At 38.9% G+C, this 18,442-nt stretch overlaps 1 protein-coding gene across 8 annotated transcripts in view; it reads right to left on the bottom strand.

Annotated features, from left to right (window-relative positions):
* The window catches only part of Sano (CABIT domain-containing protein serrano), a 129,067-nt gene that overhangs the window by 10,011 nt on the left and 100,614 nt on the right, over positions 1–18,442 (bottom strand). The gene's annotated exons all lie outside the window — the stretch shown is intronic.

Below are 18,442 nucleotides of genomic sequence, written 5' to 3'. Positions count from 1 at the left end.
AATTAATCGATCGGCCGATTAACTAGAGCCGAGAGGAAGAGAGAAAGAGAATCCGAGCGGCTTCGGGATTATTCCCGTACTATCACATGGCATCCGATTGTACTGTTCCCGAATCGTTCCGATCCATCGCTCATTTCGTGCCGTTGCCTCCAGGCTAACCGCCACACGGCGGACTTTGCGCTCGAAGCGCTCGTTTCTGTCCTACGGGTTTTGCTGCGCCGAGAGAGGAGAGGAGAGAAGGAGAGAGGAGCTTAACCGCTCTTTTCGTTTCGTTACATCCTCGAACGAGCCGCTGTAACGTCGCGCTGTGAATATCGTACGCGATTACGTTTTATTGAACACGCGCGCGGCGCGATGTTCATCATCGGCGCGACGTTCATTGGTGGAGCCAAGGACGAATGATGCCCTTCGCGATGAAGCCATTTTAACGACGGACGCTTTGACATTTCATGTGTTTTTGGTAATTAAGATAATATCGGACGTGTAAAAAATTGTAATCATTTTTCCTCGACAAAATTGCACATGCATCTCGAGCATCGAGCTGTATTTTTCTACAATGTCGCGTTGGCTCGCGACGTCTCTTCTTTAACGATGCCATTGACTTCGAAGGTCGATTGCTGGAACTAAGAGCGAAAGATAATGTCGAGCGTTATACGAGTTTTCGCTGATACGGCGTTTAAAGGCACGTAATGCACGCTTTCGATAAAAAGCGCACAAATTGACACCGTGAGCAACGTATAACGCACACATAGGAAACGGCGTGTTTCCTCCTCGTCAAACGTTATAGAGCCATTCGAAACTTCGTAACAAATCATAATTACATGCGAGACGCTCCATTACAATTTTTGTCGCGCCACAACTGATTCAACACACCACCACACCGTGTAATGGTGTTTGTCCGCGCTCGGGCATTACGCGGCCGGACAAAAATCATTATTGCCGCGGTTAATTGCCACGACGAGTGTGCAGAAAGTAACGATCGCCAGACCGGTATCGCGATTACTTCCCTGCGAGGTATTTCGCTCTCCGTCTCTCTTTTTTTTTCTCCTCGCGCATATAAAGTCCGCTCGAGAGAGAGAGTCACGACCAGGTTATTCACGTGGAGGACCGTGCGTGTAAAGGACCTTCGGGCCTGAAATGGTTTAATCGGTTCATCCGCGATTCATGGAAATAAATAATACGCGTTACACATTTTTCTCTCTTTCTCTCTCTCTCTCTCTGAAATAGAAGCCTGTAGACTCGATGTGGTGCGAGTCTCGTCGAGAGTGCAACGCGAAAGGCGCGTTTACATCTCACGGAAGACGGACGGATCGTTTTCCCAGGCGTGCACTCCCGTTATCGTTATCCTCTCTCACGTTCGGACAGATCGTGGAACGCCGATCGTTGGTTAGATCTACGATGCAAAATACCGCGGAGTCGCCCGTCGAGAGAGTCAATTGTGGTCTGCCGAGTTAAATGTTAAGGCGCAGGACTCTCGCTCGCTTAGCAGAGGAAATGGAGTATCCCGGTGACGTTCGAGCAGTCGCGTTGGCGATTTAGTTTCGATATTACGCCTGTATTAATCTTAATTTACTATTGAGCGTAGAGATTATGTACAGAGAGAGAGTGAGAGAATGAGAATGAGAGAGAAGATGCTATGTTTGACGCAAATATCTTTATTATCCTTATGTATGATTATATTCTTACAAATTTATTTGCATCTTTTATATCTCATACATTTATTTTATATCGTTTTATAAATATATAATTACATCTTGTACGTTTTCTTTTAACAAAGATCATACGTATGAATCTTTATTGCGGGCAAACGGAATTAAATCGATAGAAATCTAGAAAATAGAACATCAAAAGCGACATTTCCGTCTTTCATGCGGAGTATATCGTTGGATTCATCGAAATAAACGATCGAGTTACTCTTTTTTTTCTCGGCCTTAAAGAGACATACTAACGGTATATTGCTCGTCTTTCTCTCTTTTTTCTTTTTTACTCATCCTCTCTCGCGTAGCACTCAATATGCGTTTGCCTTCCACGGGTGTAACTGTAGGATCGAATAAAGAATTCTATCTATACGTCAACGACCTACTAGATGTAAGAATAGGCTATGTAGATGATATGCAGATCAACTTTCAAAGTGACTCGAGGGACTTTGTCGACAATGTTCCTGACAGATATAGAGAGAGAAGTAATTTCTTTCTGACTTTGTAAGTTTATTTTAATTTATGACAATCCAACTATCATCCTCATAGCATCAAAATTATCTTAATTTAATTTATTTCTGTTTTTTATATATGTATTCTATTGAGATATTTTAATAAATTTAATAAAATGAATATTTTTTATTTTTAAGTTTGTTTTTAAAATTATATCAAAAGAGGGGAACTAAGATTTACAATAATGTAATGTCATTGAGATTCTTTGGTAAAACGTTGCGCGATGCAAACAGCCGATTCCCTCTCACAAGCAGTGGAGTATAGTAAACGCTTACTGCTACGCTTACTCGTCTGGAAAACTTTCTAATAACCTAGTGACATTCTGACCGTCAGGAAGGATTCGCTTGAATCAGAATTGCCGGCTGCGAAGCGTAGCTGCAGAACTTTTACAGATATCTACGATCAATAACTTTTTCTTTCCACGCTTCCGTCTTCTGTCAATGTGTTCCAAAGGTTACATAATTATGATTAATATGCATGGTTAATAAGAGTCACGACTTTCAAAATATAATTAAGATTTTTAATATTCTATATTTTGTAAAACTTTAATTGTTTCTCCCTCTGTTAATTTTGTCAATATATTTTTTTATTTATAATATACTGCAAAATATCTTAAACGTTAAATAATTTTGTTTCTTAAAAATTTATATTTAAATAAATATATTTTTAATCGCAGTATCATATTATAATATTATCAATATGCTAAATAAATTTATTATACTGATTATTTTGATTTTCGAATTAACAAATCACAAAGCAATAAAATATCTGCATAAAATTCTAAATAAAAGTCTATCTTAATGAGAGCAAATAGAAAGCGAACACTGCTCGTGAACGAAACTAATTTTATGCCAACGATACATCGTAAAACAGTAATAGGGAAGTAACGCCTCGCGCTTGGCCTGCTTTTGCTGGCTTAGAAAATTTTCCAGTTTCCTAACCCAGTGACACTTTGCTTCCAGATAAATCTGATGTTGTCATTCATACGATAGTTGATATTCGTAATATTTCATAATTTTCACAATACTTATACCATGTATATAATGTAACATTTATAACATTTTAATAACTACGTACTTTAACATTTTTATTTAATCAGTAACTCTTGCGTGTTTGTTCTTTATTCAACGATATAATAAATAAATTACTGTTTGATAAAATATACGTGTGATTTCTCTCCTCTTCATAGATATATAATATAATCTTTAAAGCAATTACGGAGGAAGATATATTATATCATCATGAGGGGCACCTGATGCGCTCGCGAGCGGAAACGCGCGAAACACATCTGGCATCTTCTCTGACGATTCGCAAACGTCGACGAGAGATCACGCGAATCGCGAATCGACGCGAAAGCGAGCGAACGCGAAGGGGGGAAGGTAGCCATCGATATATTAGTTATGCCAGAGGCGAGAAGTGAGAGACGAAGAAGTGGAGGCGAAGGCGAATTCTCTCCACTGCCAAGGCGGCGTAAGGCGTGGTTTGTCCCTTTACTTTGCCTTTGCTTGCCTTTCTTGACTCGTATACTCGTTCCTTCGACCGCCGTTAGTTCGACAAAGCACACGCGTGCGTTCCTGTGCGTATGTGTGTACACGCACGCACATATGCGTACGTCTGTACACACAGGGTGTACCTTGAAAAGGCAGACATTACAGACTTTGTCATACGTTTTGAAACACAATACAGCAAGTTCACACAAAAGATATATCCTAAAGAATATATTTCTTTTTAAATTTAAAAGAAAAGCTTTTAAATAGCTTGAAAAAAAATTTAAAAAGCAGGAAAATGTGAGCTTTATATTTTCACGTATTATTATTCATTTCATAAATATATGTGTTAATGTTAATTCTTGTATATGTTTGCTTATTTATCTAATATTAAAAATCTAAAGTTTTATTTTCCGTTTTCACTTACACATATCATTTGTAAATTAAAAGCTAAGAGATATGATTTTCATAACTCCAAGATTACTATATTATTAACAATATCCGTTTATAATACTCCGTAGAAAGACAACTTGGCGTGTGTGCGTACTATGTACATAGATATTTAGATGCACGTCATATACTACATATACTACATATGCGTTTGCATATGTAGGTTCGACTGGTTCACCTCCGCACCAGGCTGGCAACAACTAACGAGCAGCTGTCGGTGAGAGGGCCGGCGACAATAACCCGTGCATTTTATATGTTTCTCTCTGCACTTATACGCGTCAATAGGTCCTCCTCCGACAAGGTTCTTGGCAAAACCCCGCTGGTGCGCAAACGGATGATTGATAAGCCCGTCGAATCGCCGATATGCGCGCCTATGTATCCGATTAAAAGAAGACACGGCGTTTATTAGCTCAGGAATTTTCCCGCATAATCCTCTCATAATATTTTTATAATGTCAAATAATTGAAGAGTCGAATATTGTCGACTTTAAACGTCAAATAATAATAATATTTCGAGTTACAAGCACAAACAAGACAATTTTAAATTAATGAAAAATATTGGTGTGCCAAATATTTTAATAAATAATTAATAAATACACAAATATTTTAATAAAGATCAATTTTGATTATAGATTTTATTGTGAGATAACTACAACGCGATACATATTATTTAATTGCTTAATTTATCGTATTTTATTGAGAGATTTATTGTGAGAGAGATCAGACCGACAGCTGTCAGGCAACTGTACACTTTCAGTTATTACGAAATACTTCAAGGTCCGAAGGGCTGCTACCGATTAGTAGACGTATCACTACACGCGCACCGAGGTATTCCAGCAACGCATGCACGAGTCTCTCGACTGGCGCGTACGCATTCCAAGTAACGGCATCATCAGCGGTTGAATTCTTCCTCTGTCTCGAAGATCGATAAGCGTGGGTGGACGATTGAGTGATTTTTTTGTATGATTTGCTCTTTTCGATTTAAAAAAAGAATATAGTCATAATTATAGTCATAATTAGAAAATAACACGTTCAGTCACATATTTCTTTTTATAATTGTTTTATATTATGTTTAATATTTGTTATGTCTGTGATTTTTTATGATTTTTGTCATTTCCAAAAATATCGACGCTATTGTTTTTATAATTAATCAGTAATTAAATTTAAATATTAAAACAAAAAATTTTGATTCTTTAAGAATGTAAGGATTTAAGACAAGTTATTATTCTTAAAGAAAATCACAGTTTTTGATTGTTTTTTTGACACTCGCGATTCGAATAAAATTTATATGTTTGTACAAAATTCAAAAAGATGATATTTTAAATATTAGAAGATTTAGTAAAATGATTTAATGGTTTTTTGACATAAATCTTGTGATATTTATGGCGTAAATAATTTATGAAAGTTCTATCAAATATGGCAATAAAGTGCTATGCAATGTCAGATGGATAGAGGCTAAAAGATTGGACATCAAAGATTCAAAAGTTCAAAAGAGTGATATTCATATGCTCCTCATAATAAGAACCGACAAATGTGACAAAATGATTATAATATATTATTAAATTTAAATTAAATTTAAGTTAAAAAATAAAAATATGATTCATTTAGCTAAAAAATGGTATACATTTTTCCAAGTGGCATAAATGTTTATAGTTGTTCTTAAAAGTATTTATATTTAAAAAGAGAAAAGAAAAATATGTTAATAAAATCTTTTACGTAAATTATATATAGAGATAAATTTGATGAATAAATAAACAAAAATCAATAAAAGAACAAAATTATCATATGCAAATATTGAAACTTTATTCCACACATCTATATGAAAAATATTTCTTCCTTTTCTTAAAATTCATACATTTATAATTTGCATATATTTATAACTTGTAATAATTCGTGCGAATTATATTAAACATGTCAATAAAAATATAGTATGATATGTTGTTAGATATATTCGATATCGAGTCGCCAATGGTTCGGAAAACATGGAAGATCGATGTTAATATACTCGGCGGAGGAAAGAAACGTAACGCGTCTAGGCGACGCTCGTAAAAGTCGTAAAAGCAGTTTTAAAGAAAGAAATATCGAAAGAGGAATATGACCAAGAAAGAGAAAAGTCGGAGTAGTAAATCGGAGACGTAACTGTTCATGGAAGAAAAATAATTGGCATTACTACTCGAGGGAACGCATCACGGTCCAAGTTGGCGAAAAATCTTGATGTCCGGTCGACCGGCCTAATGAGATCGAAGTTTGCGATGATAATCTCATCCCGTACGCGCCTAGCCAAGGAACACTATTGATCGCGTTCGGTAAATCATACTTGAACGAAATGAGCCTCGAAACGCGGCGAGATAATAAATTACCGCTCGCCTGTCAATTAGTTTTTACGACGCGACACCGCCTATAGTTAGCATATATATTAGACAAGTTTGTCGACGCGTAATTATCATAGATTGAGAACGAGGATTTTACGTTTACCCAACTTGATGATGCATAATTGTCGCGTGCGTTCGATAAGTTGCTGAAGAGAACGCTCATCAACTTCAAAATATTGTGTGTGCGTGCCATATGTGTATATTGTGTGTGTATATGTGATACATGCCTTTCTCAGACAAGAATGATGTGTATTACAATAGATTTTTCATTTGCAAGCGTCTACCGATAGATAATTCGCGCGTATTAAATTTTAAGAAGGCATTTGAAAATGCGTCGGTGATTTCAGGAAATAATTTAAAATAGCGTAGATAGGTAGACAGATATCGATGCTGTTTCTATGCGAATAACTCGATCCTTACATGCGAATAAAATTGGCAAGTCGAAGCCGATCGTTCGTGTATAAGCGAGAATCGTCGATAATATTTTACGAATAGATCGAGCAGGCGCACCTGCTGGCAAAGATAAAGCGTAGCTAAACTTTCCGGCGCGGAAAATTTACCGATGGCTCCCGCAACTGAAGATTGCTCTGCTATGTAATGATACGGATTTACAGCAATGTGCGGGAACTAGGCGGATATATAGCATAAATTATTCATGAATCTCCCTCTGTCTCTCTGTCTCTCTCTGTTTTTTTTGAGAATATGAGGAAGCGGAAGGGCGTAAATGAATTTCGCGGCCGCTAAAACGCAAACACGGACGCAAAGCGGTTCGAATGAAATTCAAATTATTTATATTCGTGCGTACGAAACTTTTGAAGAATGTACAAGGTGATTGCATCCATATACGCGTTGCTATAATGGCTACACCCTAAATACTTCAAAGATCACTATACTTTATATTCGAATAAAATTCCACAACATAAATATGATAAATATAAATCGATCTAAATCTTATTCTCATTGCTTATAAGACAAAATCTCGATAATTTAGTCAAGAGTCGAATTCAAATTATAATGAGCAATAAATATGATCAGAATTACTTGCACGTATAATTATTCGTAATTATCCACATATTAATATACAAATATGTAACGTTATATTTTATCTCTAGGATATAATAAAATCGATGTTTGTTTAGTAAAATTCTGCGAGCTGCACTCATCGCGCATCTCAGAATTTCAAGCTAGTCCCCTCGTGACTTCGTCGACGCCTCGGCGATTTATCGATGCTGATTGTCAGTTATCGAGGAACAGAAGTACTCGGTGTTCCGTTATGAGGAGGATATTACGTGCAAAGAGTGCCCAGAGCGTCGATTGACCGATTAGAATATCGATTAATATCATCGGGACGTTATCGACGTTTTACGAGAGCCATACCATTACGCACTGCGTAACGCAGTAAGTTGTACGTAAAATGAGAACTCGACATAGGAAAATATATATATATCGAAATTATCAGTAGAAAACGTCCAACATTAAATCGAAATAATTTATTTGAACAATTGCGAGAAAGAGAGAAAGAGAGATGAAATAATTATTTATGCTGCACGATTCATATTCCTGAGATTCGCCGTTACGTCCGAGGTCGTCAGGGTGCCTTCGTCGACCTGACCGAAGGGTCTCGCGGGTGAACCTGACGAACATAGGGTCTTCGACCCGGTGGGCGCCACGAAGAGGAGAGTGCGACTCCTCTCTTCGTGACGCGCACGGCCACTTTGCCACGACAGTCATAAACATCTTTGAATGGAGACCACCCACCAATCTATACGCTTCTTGGAACTGCTGTGGCGCGTTTCACAAGAACACCGAGGGCAATCCTACGGCGGTGCTCTTCCCCAGCTTGAGGGATTTTCCATCTCCTCGCGAATGAGAATAAAAGGTATAGTATCAGGCTCGAAGAGTGGCCTTTGAAATCTTCAAAATTAATGTGATACATCAGTTTTTAATATAATTAAAAATCTCTCAATATTAAAATAAATAAATAAATATATATTTAAATAATATGAAATTAAATATATACTTATTTAATAAATATATATTTATTTATTTTTCTTAAAAAGAAAAGTATTTAAAAATTATAATTAGTATTGTAAGATAAAAAGTAACGCAATAATATTTTGCTACGTTGTAAAATTAACATTACGCGAAGAATCGCGTTGATACGCCGGTATTAAACGATTCAATGGAGAATTAGTTGCTGGTATCGAACGCGCATGACAGAATTGACGTACGGTACGGTTGAATGCTTTGCGGAATGAATGGTCGAATCCCTGCGGAATTACCTACAGGCCGGGTATTGTTACTATCGCACGATGCAATGCGCCCTTCGAGATTCTCTTATTGGCGCGAGAGTCATACAGAAGTGAGATCAATATCTCGTATAAGCCGCGCAAAGAATTATTAGCGTCATTACCTTTGTCATAAGATAGTTAATGGCCGGCTATCTTGATCACGGCCACGGTCGTGACAGTTTGATCGTTTGTACGAAACGATTAGTCATTTTGTAACTTCCTGCGATATTAATCGCGACGTGCATCTATGCGCACGCGTCATACGACCGCACTTTACGAGAGCATGAAAAGCGCGATTCTGTTTTATTATACGAAAAAATTGCAACTGTGAACAAACGGCCTAAATAAATCTATTTGATTGTTTATTAAGTTACAAAAAATAAAAAATTATATCGTTTGCTTAAATATGATGAACTGTTATGCACGTGCACTTTTCGCAAAAAGTAAAATCTAAATCGACAACTGACGTACAATCGCAATTTAATTTATCAGCAGTGAACGAAATCGCAGCAAGAATGCCAATGATCCGATACCATATAATTTGTTCCAGTTATACATCCAGCAAGAAATGCTATAAAGTCATTATGTTTCGTCGAGAGAGCTAAGTATACATTAGTTGTATTAGAAATGCAAGAACTGGTTAATCAATTGTTTTATCAGTTATTGCGATCGCAATTACAGAAGCAATAAAAGATTGTATGCTCTTTTGCGTTTCATAATATGTAAATTTAAGTAAATAACATAAATTTATTCTTTTTTTAATTTAATGAATAATCAAATACATATATTGCTATTTGTGAAAGATTCATTTACATATACACGTGAAAATACTCGAATAATCTTTAAAAGCAATTATGTTGTCACAATTAAAAATGAAATTATTTTAATGCGACATTTATTACTATACTAACTCTTAAGATATATACTTGGAGAGTAAAAGTTCGAAAGAGAGATATTATTGCAACTGTATGCGACAGCCTGTGTATTTCGCGATTTCACTAGCGCGATAGCGTGCGACGCAATTCAATAAATTATGCGTATGTTTCCGCAATTTTCAACGACAGATATTTCCGCAATCTCGCTAATCAGCGGCAGCTTTCGCGGTCGCGAGAAACGAGCTCTCTTCGATCGACGTTCGGCGATGAAAAACGCACTGGCCCCGAGCCGGTGCAACCGCATCGCAAACACCGCACAGTTTGATTTCACGGGCGGTCGTAAAACATCAAGTCGGTCGATTCGTAGCATACGCAGCGGCTGCCAACGAGAGGAGTGGAAGGAGGAGGAGGACGCGGCGGTCTGGCGTTTCTCCGTCCGGTTGCAGCTGCTTCTGGATCGGTGGCAACCACCCGCCCGCCTGCCCCTCTTCACGACTCGCGCAATTTTATACGCGGCTACATCTACGACGAAAAACCGGTCGACGGGGATCGCTAGAGCTCGCTCGCGAAGGTGTATCGAGAGACCACGGGGCGAATCGCTCCTCTCCCGATCCCGTAAACGAGCGAACGCGATCGAAGGTGAGAGTAAAAGAAGAGATTAGATCGTAAAAGCGGGGCGAACGGTGCGCGTCCGCGAGAGAGTATTACGATGAGAGAGAAACGAGCGTCGAGATGAGAGAGTCGGGTTCGTTCCGCATCGACCTCCGATCGGTCGTTGCAGATGCTGAATGCAGATGCATCGCGGCCGCGCTACGGCCGATTACGCAAGAACAAGAGTGGCAGAAATCTTGCTTGCGATGCATAAGCTACGTACGCCGTGCATACAAAGACCTTGGGTCTCTTCTACGAGCTTTTCTCCGCGCTGTTAAATACAAGTACAAGTAACTTTTTCTTTCCAAGAGCAATTAGATCGTAAGACGTTAGGAACGTCATGCGTCAGATTATTTATAACGCGCCAAGCGAAGAACGCAAATTATCTTTTCACGCATATTAATTCTCGGCGTGCTAAATAAGCATCATTTGCCTTATTCCGAGATTTCTGTTCTGGCCGTTTATAGTCCACTTTCATGCCAGGCTTCGTATGTACGCGTTTAACGAGTCAGGATCACGCTCGCCATTTTGTTTGTTCTCGTAATTTCGAGTTATTAATATCACGCTCGGTTTCGAAATAATTTTATAGAGAGAGTACGCAGCCCATACACACATATATACACATCCACATGACTGAAATACCAGTTTTAGTCGAGGCTTCTCGCGCTATCGCGTCAAAGCAATATTTTGCTACATGTCCTCGTTTCGCTTCAACCCGCGCGATATACACGATCCGTGCGTTACTCCAAGCAAATGGATTCTATCAAGTCTCGTTTGCAGTATTATAAATTAGTATAACCGGAGCTCTCTGTGGCGCATTGCAAATAATTTCAGTCGGACAGCTATACGGGCCTAGCGCACGGTCAACTTAGCAAGACCCGGACTGCCTGACCAGCGATAGTTTACAAGATAGACGTTCTAACGGAACGTGTGTGCGATGCACGTTTTCCACGACGAACGTCGCGTAAATAAAACGATGGCGAATTTGTACACGCGGTGAACGAGAGTAACGACGACGGAAAAACGTCGACCTTCGTCGGCTACAAGCGCATCGTGCGCGCGGATTGATAAGATTAATCTAGGCTGCAAATGACATCGACATTTGCAGCGAGATTAAAAAGACAGAGAGAGTCTAAATCAATCCAAATATAAATATTTCTATCCCTCTATTCTTGAAACCTAGAAGTAATAAAATTACTCTTTATCTCTAATCGTTTGTGAATGAAAAATTAATAATGTTACTTTTGATATAGCTTTTCTTTTTAAAATCTTTAAATTAATTAGGGAGAGAATCGATATTATCAATTTATGAGATACTAAAGCATGTTTCTTATTCATATAATTAATACTGATTTTGTTTATATACAAAAATAATGTAATATATTTATGAATATAGATAGTCTCAATTCAAGTATAATTCAATAATTTCTATAAAGAGTACACTAGTTTTATTAGAAAATGAATTTGTACTGAAGGTACCGAAGGATTTTGACCGTTCGTTCTCTCTCTCTCTCTCTCTCTCTCTCTCTCTCTCTCTCTGTTGCGATTAAATTCAGTCATAGTTGAAAATACTGAAACTTACAAAAATATTAAAAAAAGATACTGAAATGAAAATATTTTATTTTTTTAAGTATCTTCAATGCTATTCAATGATTTCTCTTCTGTCTTTCGTACTTTCCGCTTCATCTACGCCAATTTCTCCGACAACATGTCGAGTACTTTTCTTGCCGGTCGACCGATGGTACTCGGGTATAGATGCGTAACGAACGGCGCATGCACAATTTCATCGGTGCAAGTGTAATAAACCCTGGGCAATTTTGCACGCAGGTTTGCGAGCGACACACACACGTGCATACAAACACGCATACGTACATGTGCATGCGTGTTTGTGTTATCTGGACGCGGTATGCTACTCACGGTGAGTCGCCGCCCGGCAAGACGAGGGGAACTCTCCTCTCTCGTGGATCCCGAGAAGTGCACGGCGAACCCAACGCAAAGCACTACTAGCAAGGAGTGCAGTAGTAATAATAAAGTGGTAGTGGTTGGCACGTCACGGTCCAACAGGCCGATCAACCGGCCGTGCGCCGAGTCGGCTACTGGTCTCCGCCCACGCACAGACGCGCATCTATGCACGCACACGTACAAACGCTGATGCTGCAAAAAGCCCGCGAGTGTTCGTTGTCAATACTACTGTGTGTGTGTGTATATGTGTTGCGTATATACTATACTTGGGTATATAATATATACTACTATATACGTGCGCGCGGGTCACATATGTGTGTGTGCCGCCAAGTTCATCTATAGTTTTACATACGCATAGATACGCTATCGTGGACACTCGACTACCTAGCTGCGATTGGAGAGCAAGAATAAGCGGAAAGAGAAAAATTTGTTTTACTCGAGGCTGCGGATCCTACTCGGATGAGTAGAGAGGCTCATAAAATACGTACACGCACACGGGCACACGTATGACGGGCGAGAAGTTTCAAGAAAAAGGGTCGGCAGGAATGTTAATATCTGTATTCGCATAATATAAACTAGAACATGACCTAATAAAACTAATCCATATAATTAATATTTACATGTAATTATACGATACGTGTTTTTGTTAGATAATCTTATTCCTTAAATTAAGACGATTTAATATGATAGAAAGAATTATAATAAATCAATATTTGACTCTATGAATATATAATAAATCACTTATAAAAAAATTACGTGAAATATGACACATGTATTAAATTTGTACTAATAGAGAACAGTGATCGACGTTGATGCGGATTCGACATGCGTAAGGCTGACCAAATAACGATATTTCTACTTGACTCTTTTTTCCGCGCTTTGCCAACGATAATTATTTTGAGCATATGCATGTTATAGCTTTGACGACAGTAATAATTTTAACTTAATTTATTAATCAATATTAATAATGTATCATTAGATTGCAATTGATACAATTTTCTAATATGCTACAATACATAATAAAAATAAAATATCCTTTTTTGCTTTCCTCTAAAAGCACTTTCACTTGTAGATGGAACAACGCGGTGATATCTCTGCCGATTTCTTTTTTCTCTATTTTTCGCAAGTCTATTTGTCGTTCGACTACCGCTATAAACCAATTATAAGTTGAAACGCGCGCGAGTACGCATTTTCAAAGCATACTTTTACCACTCGTTGCACGCACCCGGAGATACGTGGGCGGGAGGCACGCCGACAATGCCATCGATTTGCTTCGCTTTCGCGGAGAAAATTACCGACACAAGGAACAAAGTGTTGACGTGCTCTTGCGTAATTCACATCGTGTCCCGAACCGTTTTCCGTAGGCGAAGCGTGACCCGCGGTTTGTCGCCTCGGTCGTAGTAAATTTGCCAATTTAAGGAGCGAGTCTGCAACGTGTTATTATCTTTTTCTTTTCACGCGACAAGATGCAACATCGTTATTTATTGCAATTTATTTAAAAATTTTATAACGTTTTTAACGCGATTCGAGTTTCAAGACTCGTTACATTTTGCGATTATGGTGATGATGTGATTAAACTTTGAATTTAAATGACGGAGACTCCTTAATAATTTGTTTTATTACTCTTTTGTATAAGACGAGAAAGTGTTAACACGTCCAAGCGTGAGCATCTCGTGATAAAATCAGAAATTATTATGATATTCTAGATTTTTAGGAGATACTTATAAACGCGAAAGCAATAGCAAGTATTAATCTTGTTTATCGACTTGCTGTCCCTCGTTTCAGTCTCCCGGTTGGAGATGTAAGCTTTATTAATGACCATATTCAGGATTAATTAATATTTTTTTACACGCATTCTTGAGGCGAGGAATTTCAATCACATCACCTCATAAACAGATTACCTTTCTCGAAACAGGAAAATACCACTCTCACTGAAATTGCACTTCTATATATGCACTTGAGTGAAACCTACACTTCCAGTTTAAATCTATTTATAAACTACATGAAGAATAATATTTTGTTATTTGTTTTTTTTTGAATGTTTTAATTTAACAAAATCCTCGATTTTTTAACCATTTATTTAGTCAAAAGTTATAATATTTAAAACTCCATATTAGCTAAAGAATTTATAGATGACACATAATGCAGAACATTCTTTAGTCAACAATGCATCGCGTCATCCATGTGGGCGTAGGTTTTAAGTGAGAGCTTTCGAGATGAAGCAGCTGACAACGCAGTCTTTTCATAATATTCTTTTTCGAGTTCTCTTTCATTCCGCCGTTGTCTCGTCACCTCTCAACACTATCTCGGGTACGTAGATGGTTTTAGACGGTAAATGGGTGAAAAAATTCAGCGGATGACTCAGGACAGGGGCCTACAAGAGCGTCGCACGTGAACCACGTCGGGACGGCATTTATCCAGGAAGAAAGGATGTAGGCAGACAATAGGACGGAATAACGAGGAGACGTGGCAGCAAAGCCGAACGTCGTCTGTAATTTGCATGCAATGTAACCGAGGATACGATAAATATGCATGGTTTTGGTTAGAAGAAAGTGAAAAAGCATCGAATGCAGCGAGCACGTTAAATACATGTCACGATGCGTTTGTTAGCAAATAAGTGAAATAAAAAAATATACTAATTATATATATGTTGGTAATCTAATCATTTAAAAAAATGTTTTGCTGATATAGATAGATGTTTAAGTGTTGCAACAAAAATTTATCGTTATTTTTTTGTATCTGCTAAAACATTGTAACATTTAGAATTTAGCAGCAAATTCTAGTAATATTTTCTGGCAAATTTAGGTCCCATTGCCAAATATTAATTATTAGATAAATATAAGTTTTCACACAACTAGAACAATCTTTGTGAGAAATAATTTTTCTGTCAAACTTTATAGTAAGAATGATTAACCCCAATGGTTCTTTTCAAATTTCATTAACGATTCAGATACAAATTCTGCCTCTTTAAATTGATTAAGTGTAAAACATGTGCAATATCATGATATTTGCTAAACATTTATCTATCTCAGTTAATTTTTCGCATTTAGAAAATTGTTGCTATAGTTGCAAAACCATTTTTTCGAGTAAAAATATAAAAATATAAAATGCACGAGAAATTAAAATCGAACTTTAAAACTTAAGAAATCTACATTATCTATACCTTGTAAGTGATTTAAATTATAGTGTACATTCTTCTTAGAAAATTTTACATATTAATCCTTAAATAATATACAAATATTATAAATTATATATGTAAATTGTAAATTATATGTAAATTATTGTACGAATCAAAATCTTTTTTCTAAACTTCTCCAGATATCGCAGATATATTATACGCGCGCTACATTAGGTATCGGTTTAAACCCACTATGAATCGTGCAAGTCGAGGCATCGAGTTTGTATTATGACGCTCTTGAAGGCACGATTGAAGCGATCGTGCCTCTCGAAACACCCTAACAAGCGAACACGGGCTACGTCGCGGCACGAAGCGCAAGCAAGGACGCCTAGCAATTTTGAAGATGATCGTAGCGTCGAACTCGTTGCGGCTCGCGAGCGTCAGAAGCTCACAGGCGAACGGGAGCGAAGGATCGCGTTCGGTGAATATAGATCGGCTTTAATATTATCGCGCGGCCGTGAGACGGCCGCCGATATCCACCGAGACTCCGACAATCTTCGTTCGCGCGTGTAATGCTACGTTCGGCGCGTCGTCGCACGTCAAGCACGGGCACGGGCGTTAACCGACGTTGGCTGTTCGTGGATATCGCCACGAGCGTAATTACACGAACGCGCGGAGGAATTCGTTGATATTAATCAACGTCGTCGACGGCACAGACGAGAGTGGGCTCCAGGGGTACAGGGTGGCGCGCACCCGGCAATTTTCGAGATAATGGTCTCTCTCTATGCCAGGACCGTGGCTCGAGACGCGAGCGAACATGCGAAAAACCACGGCGCGATTACTTTCTAATTATCGGCAACGATGATCCCTCCTTATCCTCCTCTCCCTCCCATCACGGGATTTAACGTGGTAGCCGTAAACGTATGCCGTTTATTCTCGGGAGATCCCGGAGGAGCTTTGACGCGTCTCTTACTCGGATACTCGGAGAGAATAACGCGTGCGGAGAGATAAAGAGGGAGAATCTCGTGTTTTCTCGATCCGCGTTAATTAATTAGCGGCCGAGCGAAGGTTACGACGGGCACCCTCGTTGGTTTCTCCCGGGAGACACCTGGTAATTTCGCAGCGCGACGTTTACGCGCGTTAGACGGGCATTAAAATATATGTGAAAATGGCGCGGCGACGATTCTGCGGATAGCCGCAAGTGACAAGAGAACGGCCAGGTAATTTAGAATACGCGGCCGAAGCGCGCGAGCCGTCGCGTCGCGTCGGGGAAAGGCGGTGCCGAAATTAATGTTACGGAGAAAACCGCAAATTCGCGCCGCGAGATCTGAATTTCCAGTTTTAATCGTCCAAGCGAGAGAGACGCAACGCGAGCGTTTGATGAGACGCGGCCTGAACCTTCTACGAACCCGTTCCCGTTGCGGAATTATCGCGCGGTTCCCACGTATACGTTTTCTTTTCGCTCGCAGTCCGGTTTCGCCGGCAAGTTTCGTTCGTCTTTCGCTCTAATCATGACTCTCTAACTAAATTTTCCTTCCCTATCAAATTATAATACACAATTACAAAGTGAAAGAGGCAGCGAATCGATTAAATTATGATTATGGCAGACGCGCGATAGCATATGTATGAGAAATTGGATTGAATATTTTGTATATAAGCAAGAATTTTTTTATTTAAAATTTATCAAGAGATGTTGATATTTGAAAATATTGAAATTTGTGACACCTTGTGTATATAACTAAAGAAATATAATTGAGGAAATATACAATAAGAAGTATGCAAGTCATGCTACTAGATTATAAACGATCCGGGTGCACCGGATGTACGTCGCCGATTGCGTTATCGGAAGCCGTTCACTTTCAACGGCGATCGATGAAATCATGCGCCCTTCGTACAATCATAATTTTCATAATACGTGATCAAGCAAGCGGGCGGACGACAGGACGCGCGCGGTGGGACCGGAAGCCACGGTTTGTGTCCAGCCGTTGAACCTGGTCTCGTTTAATTCCGCTCACGGAGCGGCACCGCGAAGCGAACCGGGGCTATTATAGCGCTGCACCGAGTGCGGATGATGTTATATACCCGGAGGCTGTCCACCGCCGAGTCCACCATTGAACCATCTCCTCCTCTTTCTCTCCGGCCTCAGTCTCGAGTTTCCAAGCTAGCCGTCTTCTCGCGAGATGAAACATTTAGTCGTTGCTAAATGGCATCCGTAACAGAAGGAAAGAAGGAGAGAGAGAGAGAGAGAAAGAGAGAGACAAGTTAGGCTACGGTAGATTAACCCGGACCTTGCTAATTTCCACGACTTGGGAATATTGATCGGTATTCCGATTGGAGCAGGAAGCTTTGCGTGATTCTCGACTTCCTCCCGTAAGTGCCTCTCGTCGCTCGATGTACGATGCAGAACGAGACTCGTGACGAAGAAACGCTTTCAATCTCTCGCTGTCGCTGTCGATTATCATCGGCGGATTAGCGGACGGAGAAATGAGCGAGACGATCCCGTCCACGGAAATTACATTCTTGCCGCATCTCATTCTACGAGACACTTGATGTACGCGTACAATATCGTACGTTAATCGACCTGACAATATCCGCTTGACAATGTAAGTTCGTCGTAATTGAGTCTCAATAATTGAACAATTAAAGCTTTAATAAACAATTTAAAAATTATATAATTAGAATATTTCGTGTATTTTTTCAAAATAATTTTATTTGATTCAATTCGATATGTAGATAATAATTTTATAGCTAATTTTTTTATACTGATTAATATGATCGAGTATTCTGATAAATATACAAAAAGGACGCGATGATAATTTTAACAGAAAAAAAAACAAAAAATTATGATATTATTACGCAGTTGTAATCAGTCTTTCGATTCAGATATGTTTTGCGAAACTCTTTGTATCTCGCATCGGAATACGATTACGATTAGGAATGGATTTCTTCGTTGATTGTAATTGGCAGTAATCGTAAGAACTTCCCGAGTCGCGGACAGGTGCATTTCCTAGATTCGTCGTTATGATT

The sequence above is a fragment of the Camponotus vicinus genome, unplaced genomic scaffold, assembly GCF_025532165.1.
Source record: "Camponotus vicinus isolate PSW18456_S1 unplaced genomic scaffold, iyCamVici1.0 SCAF_9, whole genome shotgun sequence".
NCBI lineage: Eukaryota > Metazoa > Arthropoda > Insecta > Hymenoptera > Formicidae > Camponotus > Camponotus vicinus.
Note: the sequence above shows the minus strand (reverse complement) of the source record. Positions and strands in the feature narration are given on the sequence as shown.